The 12,588-nt window shown below is 44.4% G+C and overlaps 1 protein-coding gene across 3 annotated transcripts in view; it reads right to left on the bottom strand.

The window, feature by feature from the left end:
• Positions 1-9,932, bottom strand: part of LOC122188260 (rho GTPase-activating protein 20-like) — a 30,806-nt gene extending 20,874 nt beyond the window's left edge. For 2 of the 3 annotated variants that reach the window (XM_042886421.1, XM_042886424.1), the window contains exon 1: positions 7,257-7,357. The gene's annotated coding sequence lies outside the window, so the exon portion shown is untranslated. Of the gene's footprint in view, positions 1-7,256; positions 7,358-9,848 lie in introns of those variants that run through there. The other variant, XM_042886422.1, reaches the window with a different exon arrangement.
• Positions 9,933-12,588: the final 2,656 nt, after the last annotated feature.

The raw sequence follows: 12,588 nt of genomic DNA, 5'->3' as shown, positions 1-12,588 counted from the left end.
AGCATTGACATGTTTTCAAAAATGTCATATATTTTCTGTGACCACAGAAGATGGTGCAAGTTGTTAAGACCACTTCACTCTGCCAGCAGCAGCAAGAAGTCACCTGGTCAGATTCATCTCCATCAGCCAGTGAAAAGTAATAGGAAAATACATCTCTCTTGCTTACAAGCTGCTGGTGCTATGGAAGACTGTACGTTATGATGACACAGATGTGAGATTCCACTTCTAGATCAGGAGTGGGAGATAGACAAGGTGATGGTTGGCTTGGCCATGTGCAAACCCACAACTGCCCAGTTGCAGGATCATCTGTGTGATAAGACGCGACAGATATAGATTTGGTGTTCAAGAAATATTTAATGTTGTATTAAGGAACACAGGTTAGTGGGGAAATGTTAGTGTAACTAGATAGTTGGACTAGATGATCTTGGAGGTCTCTTGGTGCTGCTATGATCCTATGTCCAAAATCTCTGCAGTGCTAGAGACCATGGGGTGGGATGGATGAGCTGACACAAAGCAAGGATGTTTTCCAAAAGAGACTTGCCTGGTAAAAAGCTTTAAGATCCTTTGTGATAGGAAGAATTCTTTCAGAACCCTCCATTTTACTGCAAGGCTCTTCCAAAGCAGTGCCTCCATGAAATTTTAGTTTTCACTGGATCGGCGTTCCCAGGGAAAGATTTGTCAGTTAGCAAATGTCCACCCCATACACTCTTTGCTGAGGCAAGGATGACAGCCATTCCCTCCCTTTCTTGGACAAGGGAAGCACTGAGCACTGATTTTACTTGTACTGAATCTTGTTAGAGATGGACATAGTCTAAAAATTAATATGTGACTCTAGATCCAAGACACTCACTCATCAACATCTCCGTTGCAAAGAAGTCCATCTGCCCAGTGAGCTCTGAATTTAATTTAACCATCGTCCCTTCTGTTCCTTCATACCTGGTTGATTAATGAGCTCCTACACTGACTCTGTTGCTATCACAAGCAGGATTTAAAAAAAAATTCTGAAACTGAATTTCATTACAAACCATTGTATGGAATTTTGCCCAGCTTTGTTGTTCCGGCTTCCCTGTGTTCAAGGGCATTAAAGGCAATATGATCAAATATAGGGAGAGAGTTAATTTAGATATGCATGGGAACATTAAGTCACAGCCTGAAGCCATGACTGAGCCGCTGGTGAAGGGGAGCAGCCAGGCCTGGGAGCACAGGTGGAAGTTCCCAAGACCTCATTCAAGGGTTGGCCACCACAAGGGAAGGATCTCTACTTACAGATCCTCTCCTCTGGAGTATGTGGTGAGCCCTGATCAATCAGAAAGGGGAAAGTAATTCTTTCTTTGTTTACAGGATTATGACCTTTGCTTTTCTTAGGCAATTTAAAACTGGTTTAAAGCAGTTATTTCTGCTAATGCCTTTCTCAACAAGGTCTATCCCTACTTCCAGCATACTGATGTTTCACCCTGAGTCCTTTGCATGCTGCTGAATGGAGATAAAGGATTATAACCCTTCCAAGAAGTCACTAGTATGACTGCAGGCACCTAGCTTACTCTTCCAAGGAAATTTGCTTCTCTCTGAGCTTTTACTTTCTGTTACTTTTTAATATGGAAAACTTAGCTCTTAGCTCACTTTCTCAGTCATAAACTGAAGATGATTAAAGGGAATCATATACTTTTAAAATACATACATATTTGTTCATAAATGTGGACTCTGACTAAACTCCATGCTGACAGTTAGGTAGGCTTATGCTGTTGAAGACACTGCCAGGGACTGATGACATCGGTCACAAAGTCTTTGATCACTCGGAGCATCAGTCTGTTCAGAGCTAATAACACCAATATTATTCTCATTCTTGCATGGATCTCATGAAATAATCTTTTCCTGTGAATACACAGTATTATTATGTTGTGTCAGGGCAGATAGCTGATCTCTGCTATTAATCAACTGATCCAGTAAACACACATAAAAGCAAAACTTACTGCATAACAGCACGCAGTTATTTAGCTCTTAGGTAACATTAAAATAACTTAGAAGCCATTTAAGAGTACAGAAGCAATTAACTGATGGCGTGGATTAGATTCATATGAAAAAAATTGCTGCTGCTCTTCCACTCACTTCTGCCTTCTGTTCTGTCTCTTGTTTATGTGATTGTAGGACTCTTTTATGAAGTGTCTGTATAACACTGCAGTTGCGTTCCAATTTTGAAAACCAACTTAGAGACAGATGGAGAAGAAAAGACTGTTCTGTGAAAGGGAAATCTGGCATTAGGTTACAAGAATTGAAAATAACCAGGCTTGTCATTTCGTTATGCTGATTTGCATTTAAAATTAGCATGGGGAAAAGTACTTGATTAACAACACTATAAACGTAATCTCCCTGTGATCCTCAGGTCTTTGTAAGACCAGGAGGAACATCATGCAGCACAGTAGCCCCCCGGCATGATTCACCAAGCAGAGAGGAAAGGAAAATGAAGCCTTGGGCTAACAGCCATCCTGCACTGCCAACACTCCCTGCTGCTGCAGTTTTTCCACCTTCTCATGCACTGCACTCACGAGAATGTTGCGTCCTTCTGTTTTCAGCAGCTCCTCCAAGTGATGAGACATCCCATCCCATTTCCCATACGGATGCCACGTGGGCATCCCTGCAGTGCATGAGGCCTCTGCAGTTGTTCTAGAGATGTTCCAGGCATGTGAACAGGGGAAGAGAAGCAAACCCTGCATGTCTGAAGGAAGACCCACTGCTATGTCTGGCCAAGCGAGAGCTTCCAGAACAGTTGGCTGCCACTGCTTTTCCCTCTATATAACTGTGTTTCACCATAACTCTTCTTAGCTGGTGGGTTCTAAAACACTACAGTTTTTACTCAGCCAGGCCCTTCCTTACTCTCCCTCCGTATGAGTCTACTTTGGCTTCAAAGAGGCAGCTTGAGAAAAGGAGGCAATGAGACTCAGAGTGAAGATGTAACATGTAAACATGTAAACATGTAAAGGGTGGCATAGAAACACAGTGGCAGAGATAGACTTGGAAGCTCAGTCCTCCTTCTGGGAGAGATCTAAGCTAGATTTCCTTTCTCCTCAGATCACAAATTGTTATTATGACATTTTCACTGCAAAGAAAAGGCAGACACAGCTCCTGCCAAGAGTTTATCCAAAAGCACAGACCAGCGTCTGTGAGCAGACAGAATTTAAGCAGATGAAATCTCATGGAATAGTATTAGAAATTCCCAGTATGTTAAAATTTGTTTTCCTCTACCTGACTGATGAGGCAGGCTCACGCGCTGCCACTGGAGCTACAAGAAATTTTTCCATAACACAAACAATTCACTTCTTCTAAAAAGGAGCAGCTCTTGGAACACACACAGCCCAATTAACACTATGCTAACTGCCCTGTGCCTCCCCTGGCCTGAGTTTCTGGCAGTCCCTTATGTTTTCTGGCTAATGCAGCTCTGTTTTGGTCCTTCCTGCCTATTTTTTCCATATTGCTGCATGTCAGGTAAGGACACGTCTGCCTGTCCGTCTGTACTTCAATTGTTACATTACTTCACCCTAAACAGTGTGAAAATTCAGGGCCCAGAAGACAGGAAAAAAAGCACAGATGTTTCTTTGGGGTGAATCTTGCCAGCAAAGACATTTGGTGTTAACATTTCCTTGCAAATGCTAGGGAAAATCTTTAACTCTCCCGTCACCACTTTAACCCTTTGATCTACTTTAGATCCATAGTTAGCCTAATTAATCGGAGAACAAAATGTAAAATAACGTTTTGTGGCTGCAGCGCAGAGATGGAGCAGAGTTTAATGTGAACGCAGAGCTAAGAAAATTGTGTGTAAACATTTATCTGAACTGTTTTGCACAAGTAACCTTCACATGCTATTTTACTAATTGCTTCTCTCTCCCTCGATGCAAAAAAGCAGCTCCAACCAAACCCAAACATTTCTTAAAATATGCAGAACCTGATGGATGGTGCTAAATCAGTTTGCAAGGACACGCTTTGAAACATTTCCTTTTCCTTCCAAGAAATGAAGCCCTAATGGTTTATTTTAAAATGTCCCATATAAGGGTGATGAGGAGAAAGAATTCTCAACTGCCAAAGGCTGAGTAGGTTTTCCACCCGGGGGTGACTGGGGACTAGTTTGACTCACACTCATCTGTTCCGTCTCATTTTTCCTCTGCTGCCATGGACTATTTGTGCCTGCAGGGCCTCCCTTCCTCAGGATTGCACAACTGGCAGCAATGGCAAAGAAAGAGGATGTCCTCAAAAGCACAGGGAGAATGATGCCTCATGGAGAGTATCAGAGGTCTTCCAGAATGAAACGACTCCTGGAACTTCTCACAAAATGCCCTCTTGTCTCTACAGGACTTAAGAAAACCTCTGCATAACTCTACACACACATATATATGATCTCCAGCATTGGGCCATGGTATACTCTGATTATGAATATAGCAACAATTACAGGGTGAGTGCTGGTAAGACCTAAGTTGTAAATCAGTGAGTGCATACTTTTAAAAAGTGCTTTAAAACACTTGACGCAAGCTGGTTCCCTGAAGCAGAAGCTTCTGTTTTAAAGTAGGATGTATATATAACACTGGGAGGAAGCTTACTGAATTTCACAGTATAAGAATTCATCACTGAGGCCAAAGTAAATTAAGAATCAGGATTCCTTTCTTAATGCAAATAAATAGTTTGCTGAGTTGTGATTTGGCAAAAAGAAAAACTCACGGAGCAGTCAAATGTGAGAAACAGAAGAATGTACTACATTTCCCCATGCCTTCAAAATACCCCCCTTTCTTCCCCTCACCTAGTTCAAAATTCCTCCTGCTACCATAAAAAGAAACAGGACTGCCTGGGTATTCCCAGTTACAGAACTACTTCAGTCTCTCCAAAGCAGGGCTGCTGAGCTCAAGTACACAGGATCGGCCCTTGTTAGGGCCCAGATGATCTACCAGCACCTGAAGTGCACAGTACCCACACTCAGCTTGTGATATAGGAAGCTAAAAATTGCACAAGAGAAAATTTTAACTACAAATAGTACAGTAATGCTTCGAGTCCACTGAACACATCTTGAACGCTGTGGCATGAATTCTCACTTCTCCCTCTTCCTGCCATTGCACAAGATGCACAATCAGTGCCAGCTTCCAGGCTCTTAGTGGACCTCCAACACATCCCTGATAGAGTGACCAGATGCTCCTTGCCAGTATACCTGCCTTGGCCTTTCTTTAGGAATAGAAGCAGGCTTACGTCCAAGGCAGCTTCCCTCAGTCTGAATGCAAAAACATGCATGAACTGTGCCTCCCAAGAAAGGTCCCACTTTCCTACCTTATAATCAAACAGAACGATCAATTCTGTTACAAGCAGAGCATCAGTGGGAAACCCACTTCTCTTTGACAGGGACTGCCAGTAGTCTTTGGTGCCTGTGAGTTTAAGTACCTACTGCACAATGCAGGGCTGGTGCTTCTCATGTATTTACCTTGATTAAATAAATTTATTTGCAGCTTGGCCACAGAAAAGAGCTTGAAAAGAGGCAGATCTGTGCATCTGGATTTCATTAGGGCTGAACATTAATCCCTTTATGACTTCCAAGCATCCCGTTAGTGCTCCACAGACACGGGGTTGTTAAATGGCATTTTCAGAGCTGGCTGGCTGAAAGATGGATTAATCAACAGCACCTCTTCTAGCACACATACCATGAAAGGCAGTTTCCCCTTTCTCTTGCTTGCCCATCTGCTTGATGAGAACAAGACAGCTAACACACTTATTAGTAACATCCAACGTTGAATCCCTCCTCAAAACTCATCTTAGCTTTTTCCTGAATTGTAGGATTTAATCCTACAGAATTTTGCAGTTGATGACAGTGGGGCTCCAAACACCATGAATTTCAGTGGATCTGCAAGTCTAAAGTTACACAAGGTGGGCAAAAAAAAGTGGACTTCGGCTCCAAAAATTGCACGTCTTTGCCAGTTGTTGGAGTAGCAGGAAAGTGTTAGGAGTGGAACACTGAAAAAGGCCAAGAGAGACATTGCTGAGCAGTTAGGCAAGGCAGGCTGGAGAGCATCATGCTGGCTGAGCCCATGTAAAAATGAAGGTGTGAAGGAGGAGCCTGAAAACAGCTTGAAAAGATGCCAGCAGACTGAGAAAGGGAAGAGAAACTAATCACAAAGAGCTCAGATATCAAATCACCTGGAATTCAGAGGGTGGTTTGCCAAGTGAAGTTAACAAGAAAACGTGCACATTCTTACAGCAAAATGCCTTGCTATGAACCAATGCAAGGTAAGCTAAGAAGCCTTAAAAAACATATTCCAGTTATGAGCAGCAGAAGAGATGGAAACAGAAAAGCAACAGAATGGAACTTCTCCCATTTAAGCCCCTTAAATTAAGCTGTCCTAATTATCTCATGGGAGCAACTCCTGCAAGCTACTGCAGAAAGTCATAAGTGAGCCAATGAGAGGACGTGATTAGACAGGAAACACCTGCCTTCCACTGAAGTCAACCATCAATGCCAGTGCTTTGCAGAGGTTTGGATTTGTAAAAGGGCAAAGGACCCACGGGGATGCAGAGGTTGCATCCACTGGCAATGAGGAGTGAGAGCAGCCGTGGGCTTCTCTGAGATGCTGCTCTCCATGCCTCTGTTTCTGGCACAGTCCAAAGGAGCTGGCAGTGGAAAACTCTGAGAACTGTTCTATTTAAAGACAATTTTCCTGATTCATACATTATTCCTTGCCTTCGTTTTTCCCAGTGTTTTTTTTTTTTTTTTTTTTTTTACTTCTGCCTTAACCTCTACAGGAACAAGCACGACATCAGTATCAGCTGAAAGAAGACCACACAACAGTGCACAGAAGACCCCAAAGGCTTTATAATCTGCCCCTTATACCTCGCTCCCATCACTTGGGTAGAACGTAAACTTATGTGTAAACACACATCTCCAGTCCTGTGCATTTTCATGGGTCTTCATAGATTCCATCAGATTACATATGTATTTATTTTGAGGAAACCAGAACAGATAAGTTTCTACTGGCATCATTGTCAGTTTCTATTGTCATCTTTACTTTTTCATTTGGAAAATTGTCCTGAGCCTACTTCTTTGCTTTCCTTATGCAAGCACATACACATACACAAAACTCTTTTGCTCATAAATTTCCCAATTAATGCTGCAGGCAACATCAAATCCAAACCAAACCAGGTTTTTCAACAGGAATTAAGAAAAATACATTTTAAATTACAAAAACATCCTGTTTTGCTTCAGTTTCTCCCTCGCATGCTGGACTCCGCCCTACCTGTTTTCAGAGGGGCTCACTGTGAGCATCAGGTTTTGCAGACTTCCACATCATTATCCTCCCTACCATTTGCTCTCAAGGGAATGCGAGAAGGGGCAGCACTGCAGAGAACAGGAAAAAGAGGGGTTGACTTCTTGTGCCCATGCACACCCTTCCCTGTGCCAGTCCTTCCTCCCACAGCTCTAACACCCCTCAGGAGAAAACGCCAGAAAGAAGAATCAAAGTGTGGGGGTTTTGTTTGTTTTAAAATCACAGAGTGCTGCAGTGCCATTCTCTGTCTGAAATGGAGACGGTGCTATTAAGCAGACTTTCTATATGCCGTACAAGGCATAAGTGATCATTACAAAGACACTTTTTCCTTGACAAGTCGAAGAATATCCTAAGCAGAAGCCAGGTCAATGATTATAAGCATATGGTGGGTAGGGAGCTGGCGAGGCTGGATTTCCATGTTTTATTGAGAAAATGACCACGCAGATTGGGTGTGGACCATAGGTTTGTAACTCCTTGAGATGACTTCTGCAATCACTTCCAGCCAAGGATACAGGATGTCACCTGCAGGTGCTGCCAGACAGGCAGTGAAGCACTGTCCATCCCAAAGGAGGCTGTGAGCTCACTCATGGTGTGCTACTGTGTTTGAAGCGGTAGACTCTAAAGAAATCTAAGCTTGGTTTTTTGTTTTTTTTTTTTTTGTCCTATAAACTTTAATAGTTGCTTTCCTCTTGAAAGAAACCTATATTAAATTTTAAAACATCACTAGAGGGTGATGTTTTTGATTAAATAAAATGATGATTATTATTATTAATAATTATGATTAAATAAATAGGCTTCCAATCAAACTGTATGAGCAATGAGATTTTGGAGAAAATTGTTTCATTACAAACCTCTCTGGGATGAGAGGGGTTAAAACATCTGTGCAGCCTCCTGACTGCTTTCTTCCTTATTCCACAAAGGGAATGTCCCTCTTTAACTGTATCCTGGAGAACACCAGCTCAGAGGCCCACAGAGCGCACCCAGAAGCTTCCCTGCAGCAGGTCATGAATTGTGCCAGGTCTCAGCAAGTAGGAGGGACAACTAACTCATGGCAGAGAACGCTGCCATTAATATAAAGTCCATCAAATATCAGTGGCTAACTTTAGCTTAAAGCCATACTGGACAAACTGATGATCAAGTCTTTGGAGAAAGCTCTGGGAGAGCTGCGGTGCCGTGCCTGCAGCGCTGTGTGCATCCCAGGGAGCACAGCTCACATAAGAGCTCTGCACTATGCCGAAGCAGGAGCCTGCAGCCCTGCTGCTCCAGCTGAGTGAGCTCACAGCCTGATGAGATGCGAGGTGAAGAGTGGCCCTCGCTTTCCAAATCCGCAGGTAATGCTGGCACATCACAGCAACACTTCAGGTTACACAGAACACATCAGCCGAGGGTCCTATTAGGAAAAGGAATGCTAAGGGATGTTCTGAAGGTAGAAGACAGGAAAAACATGAGAAAAACAGACATTTGTGTCCTAACAGCTCTGGGTAGGGCTTGTAGGCAAAAGCTGCGAGCATCTCTAGAATGGGCAGCAAGAGATGCAATAACATATTGCTCCAGATTGTAAAGATCTTTCTAAGACTCCGATTGTAAGCACCCACCAGCCCTTGGCAGGCACTATTAATATAACAGCTAGCTGCAGGTTTTTGTTTTGTTTTGTTTTGTTTTAAATGGAACTTCATATCTACTCCAGTGGAAACAGCCTCCAAAGAAAATTGTTCCATTTAACTACTGTGTTTTGGATGGTTTTGTTTTGTTTTAGAGAATTTCAAACTGGCATTTTGAGTAACGTTTATAGTTTTCCTTTATTTTCCATTATTTCATGCTAAAACTACATTCTACTGCTCACCCCACTGCCTTAAAAAAAAGTCACCAAATTGCTGCTCAGCATCTCCCCCACCAGTGTGTTCTACTTTTTTCCCAGTGCCACATGCTTTTCACCCCAGAGAACACTGCAGTTTCTGTTGGTGAGTCTAAAAATACGAGGCAGCGACAAAAGGGCTGTTTTGCCCACCACGATGTCCTGACATGTAGGCAGTGAGAGCACTTTACAGATCTCCTAGAAGAACACGTAGACGCAAAAGCACTGTGATTCTGCCACCATTCTGAAAAAGCTCACTGTGCAAACGTGTCTCGAGAAAAACACTCTCAAAACTCCGTACTGCAGAAACCCCAAGTATTTCATTCCTGACCCACTCCAAAGCCGGGCGGATCCCCTACTCCAGGCATACCTATCCCATGAGGTCTCCCATCTCCCCCGTCCCTCCAGCAGCCGGGCCGGCGGCAGTTCCCCCACAGCACTCATCCAGCCCGGCACCTCCTCGTCCGGCTCTGAACTCCCCCGCCACTCGAGGGACACCGCCCCTGAAACGCAGCCACGTCTGAGGAAGGGCTTGGAGATCTCCCGACACACGGGCAGCATTACGAGGAGATCTGCCCCTGAAACGCGGCCACGTCTGCGCGGGAGCCAGAACGAGACCCCTGCTCCGCGCGGAGCGGCCGCCCCAGGAGAGCCGGCAGGGGACACCGCGAGGACCGTGGCGGCGAGGGCAGCGCTGCGGTACTTGCCTGGCTCCGCGCAGAGCCCGCGGCGCAGCTCGGAGCGCTGCGGTCCAGTCATACCCGCGGCCGGGGCTCGGCGCCCCGCATGGTGCACGGCGGCGGCGAGCGGACGCGGAGCACCGGGGCCGCGCGGCGCTGCGAACGGGGCAGCTCCGCCCGGTACGGGCTCCGCTGGGCATTGGCGGGGCGGGCCGGGAGGGAGACGGGGAGGGGAGAGGAGGGGCCAGGCGGCGGCACCCCCCAACCCGGCGTGGGACGGCTGCTGCGCTCCGGTCTCGTCCGATGGGGGGGAACGCGGGCAGAACAAACGCCCGGCGGGATGCAAAACTGGAAGGAATGCCCGATCTCCTCCTACTCATCCTTCCCGGGTGTGGGCGCCCAGGGGAACAGCCCGGTCTGTACTGGAGTAATATCAGCCCCACCCGGCAGTATCTGCCGGCGCTTCCAGCCCGGCGCCCTCCCGGGAAACTCCGTGTAGTAGAGCGAGGTGGAAACATACGGGGGAAGGGGAGGGTTGGAGGAGGGGCACGCTTCAGGTTCATCATCCTGGTTAGCGTGAACCCACCCCTCTTCATGCTCACGTGAGCTTCCTCTTTCTGTGCCCAAAGCATTGCCGAAAATAATAATAATTTAAAAAACAAACAAAGAAACAACAACACCAAAAAAAAAAAAAAAAAAAAAAAAAGTGTTGGGGAAGACAGGCATGATCTGCTTTCAGAAATACACGTTTCTGTACAGGGTTTAAGCACAAATCACTGCAGGCTGGAAAACTACAAAGTGAAGTTAACTTGATATAGAAGGGGACCCAACAGATTGCCTCACTACCAATAGTGGTGCAGAACCTCACTTTCAACAACAGGCATTGCTCAAGAGTGGAGTCAGGGACTAAATATGGAGAAGGAGCTACCCAAAAAAAAAAAATCGCTCTGACAGACAGTTTTTGTGGGCGAACTGAGCAGATGAGCCAAGAACTGATGGGTCCACAGACAGCTCCATTCTTGTTCTACAAAGCAGCTTACCTTGGAAGTCAGGGCACCTGAGCTCTGAGGCGTGAAAATAACTTCGCGAAGTATCACCACTTTGTTCCTTCACTCCCACCTCCAGCTCTCGTAGCCCAGCTGACAGAAATGGCCTTGCCCACCTGATTTTCCATCTCCTACTGTCAATCAGCTTCTTGCTTTGTTCATGTCTGTGTGTATCATTCCTTATATCTGTTCCCACAGGTGGAGAGTTGCTATCTCATTATAAGACATGCTTGCTTACCTTCCTTGCTATATTTGCTTGACCTCTCCCTTGATCTTTCTTCAAGGAAATTGGCTAATGACAATTATGCTAATAGATTTTATTACTATAATGTTTGTTGGTATTGCCACAATGTATCAGGCTGTCATTTTTTGAAAGAGACCGTTAAGCAAAGACTTCAGTCTCACTGACAGTTAAGTAAAGCCTAAGTAGGCACTAATTAAGTTGCTTTCCCAAGATTTTTAAATATTCTGCCACGGGAATGTTTTGCAGTTGTGAACAGAGAGGGAAGGTATGTAAATGCCCGCAGAGGGAAGCCCAGACTCCTTCCCATCCTCCATTACTGGTGCTGCTTCAAGTGGGATCTGCCTGGGTGGCTGCCTCACAGGCTGGGGCTATTTATCGTCGAGAAGACATGAGAAGCGATGGGGGACAAATTTCTGCTCCCCACATCCTTTTTTTTTCTTCTTTTTTAAATAGGAAGTTCTGTTTAAAATGCTTTCTAATTTGCACTGCAGGAAAATTATGTCTCTGTGGGGAAGTCTATTTGTGTAGAGAAAGAAGCCTCAAGAGACTATTCCAAGGTAAACACATACCGAGGGTGGATGCTTTCATAGTTCTGCTGCTTTGGGAAATATCCGTGCTATAAACCCTCTTTGAAGATGTGCTGAAAGGAACACATTGCAGGAGGAATACGTACTCCATGCTAAGGGTTTTCTCTTTTCCACATTAAAGTTTCGACTGCTCACAGAAGCACGGGAGGCGTTAAATCAACTGAACTGTTAAAGAAGTGCACAACATCTCAGTCACACAAACTGTCCTGGAAAATGGAGTGATTTTTTTAAAAGGTAAAAACAAATATGAGGAATGCTCTATTTGCCATTTGGCACACAGTGATCAGACTTTATGTTTTCACAACGCGTATAAGCTCAGTCTCTAAGCAGCCCATACGAAAATTATTCAGCATAAAACACTTTTTGGGAAAAAAAGAAGTAAAGCAATGCAGCCTTCATATGCTCATGGAGTATTACAGAAAATAAAACAACAACAACAACAACAACAAAAAAAAAAAAAAAAAAAAAAAAAAAAAACAGAAAAAAAATCCAAAAATACAAAACCAACCAAACATGTAATCCCTCTCCATCAGATTGCAGATTGCGTGCTTATGGGAAATACTTTTGGAGGCAACTCCTGTATCCGGAAGGTACAAATGGGCCAGGCAAATTTAACGTTGCAGATAACACTAGTGCTTATTAGTGCCTTTCATTCATTTTTTTTTTTTCCTATGTCTGATTAGGTGGATCCACAGTCCTGTTACAGTTCTGCCCATTATCTTCTTATAACTAAAACATCACATTTCTTTAGGATTTATTTCTAAAGTCCTAGTATCGTTTTAAGTAGAAAAGGTTTCCCTTGCAGTTGGAAGTTCCCATGATTTCTGAGTTGAATAACACTCTTCATGTTAAATAAAAATTCTCGAGAGCTCCTAAGCTCACTACACTCA

Source organism: Lagopus leucura, unplaced genomic scaffold (assembly GCF_019238085.1).
Source record: "Lagopus leucura isolate 7727_CA_CO unplaced genomic scaffold, USGS_WTPT01 Super-Scaffold_100057, whole genome shotgun sequence".
In the NCBI taxonomy this organism is placed as follows: domain Eukaryota; kingdom Metazoa; phylum Chordata; class Aves; order Galliformes; family Phasianidae; genus Lagopus; species Lagopus leucura.
This window is presented reverse-complemented; position numbering and strand designations above follow the sequence as displayed.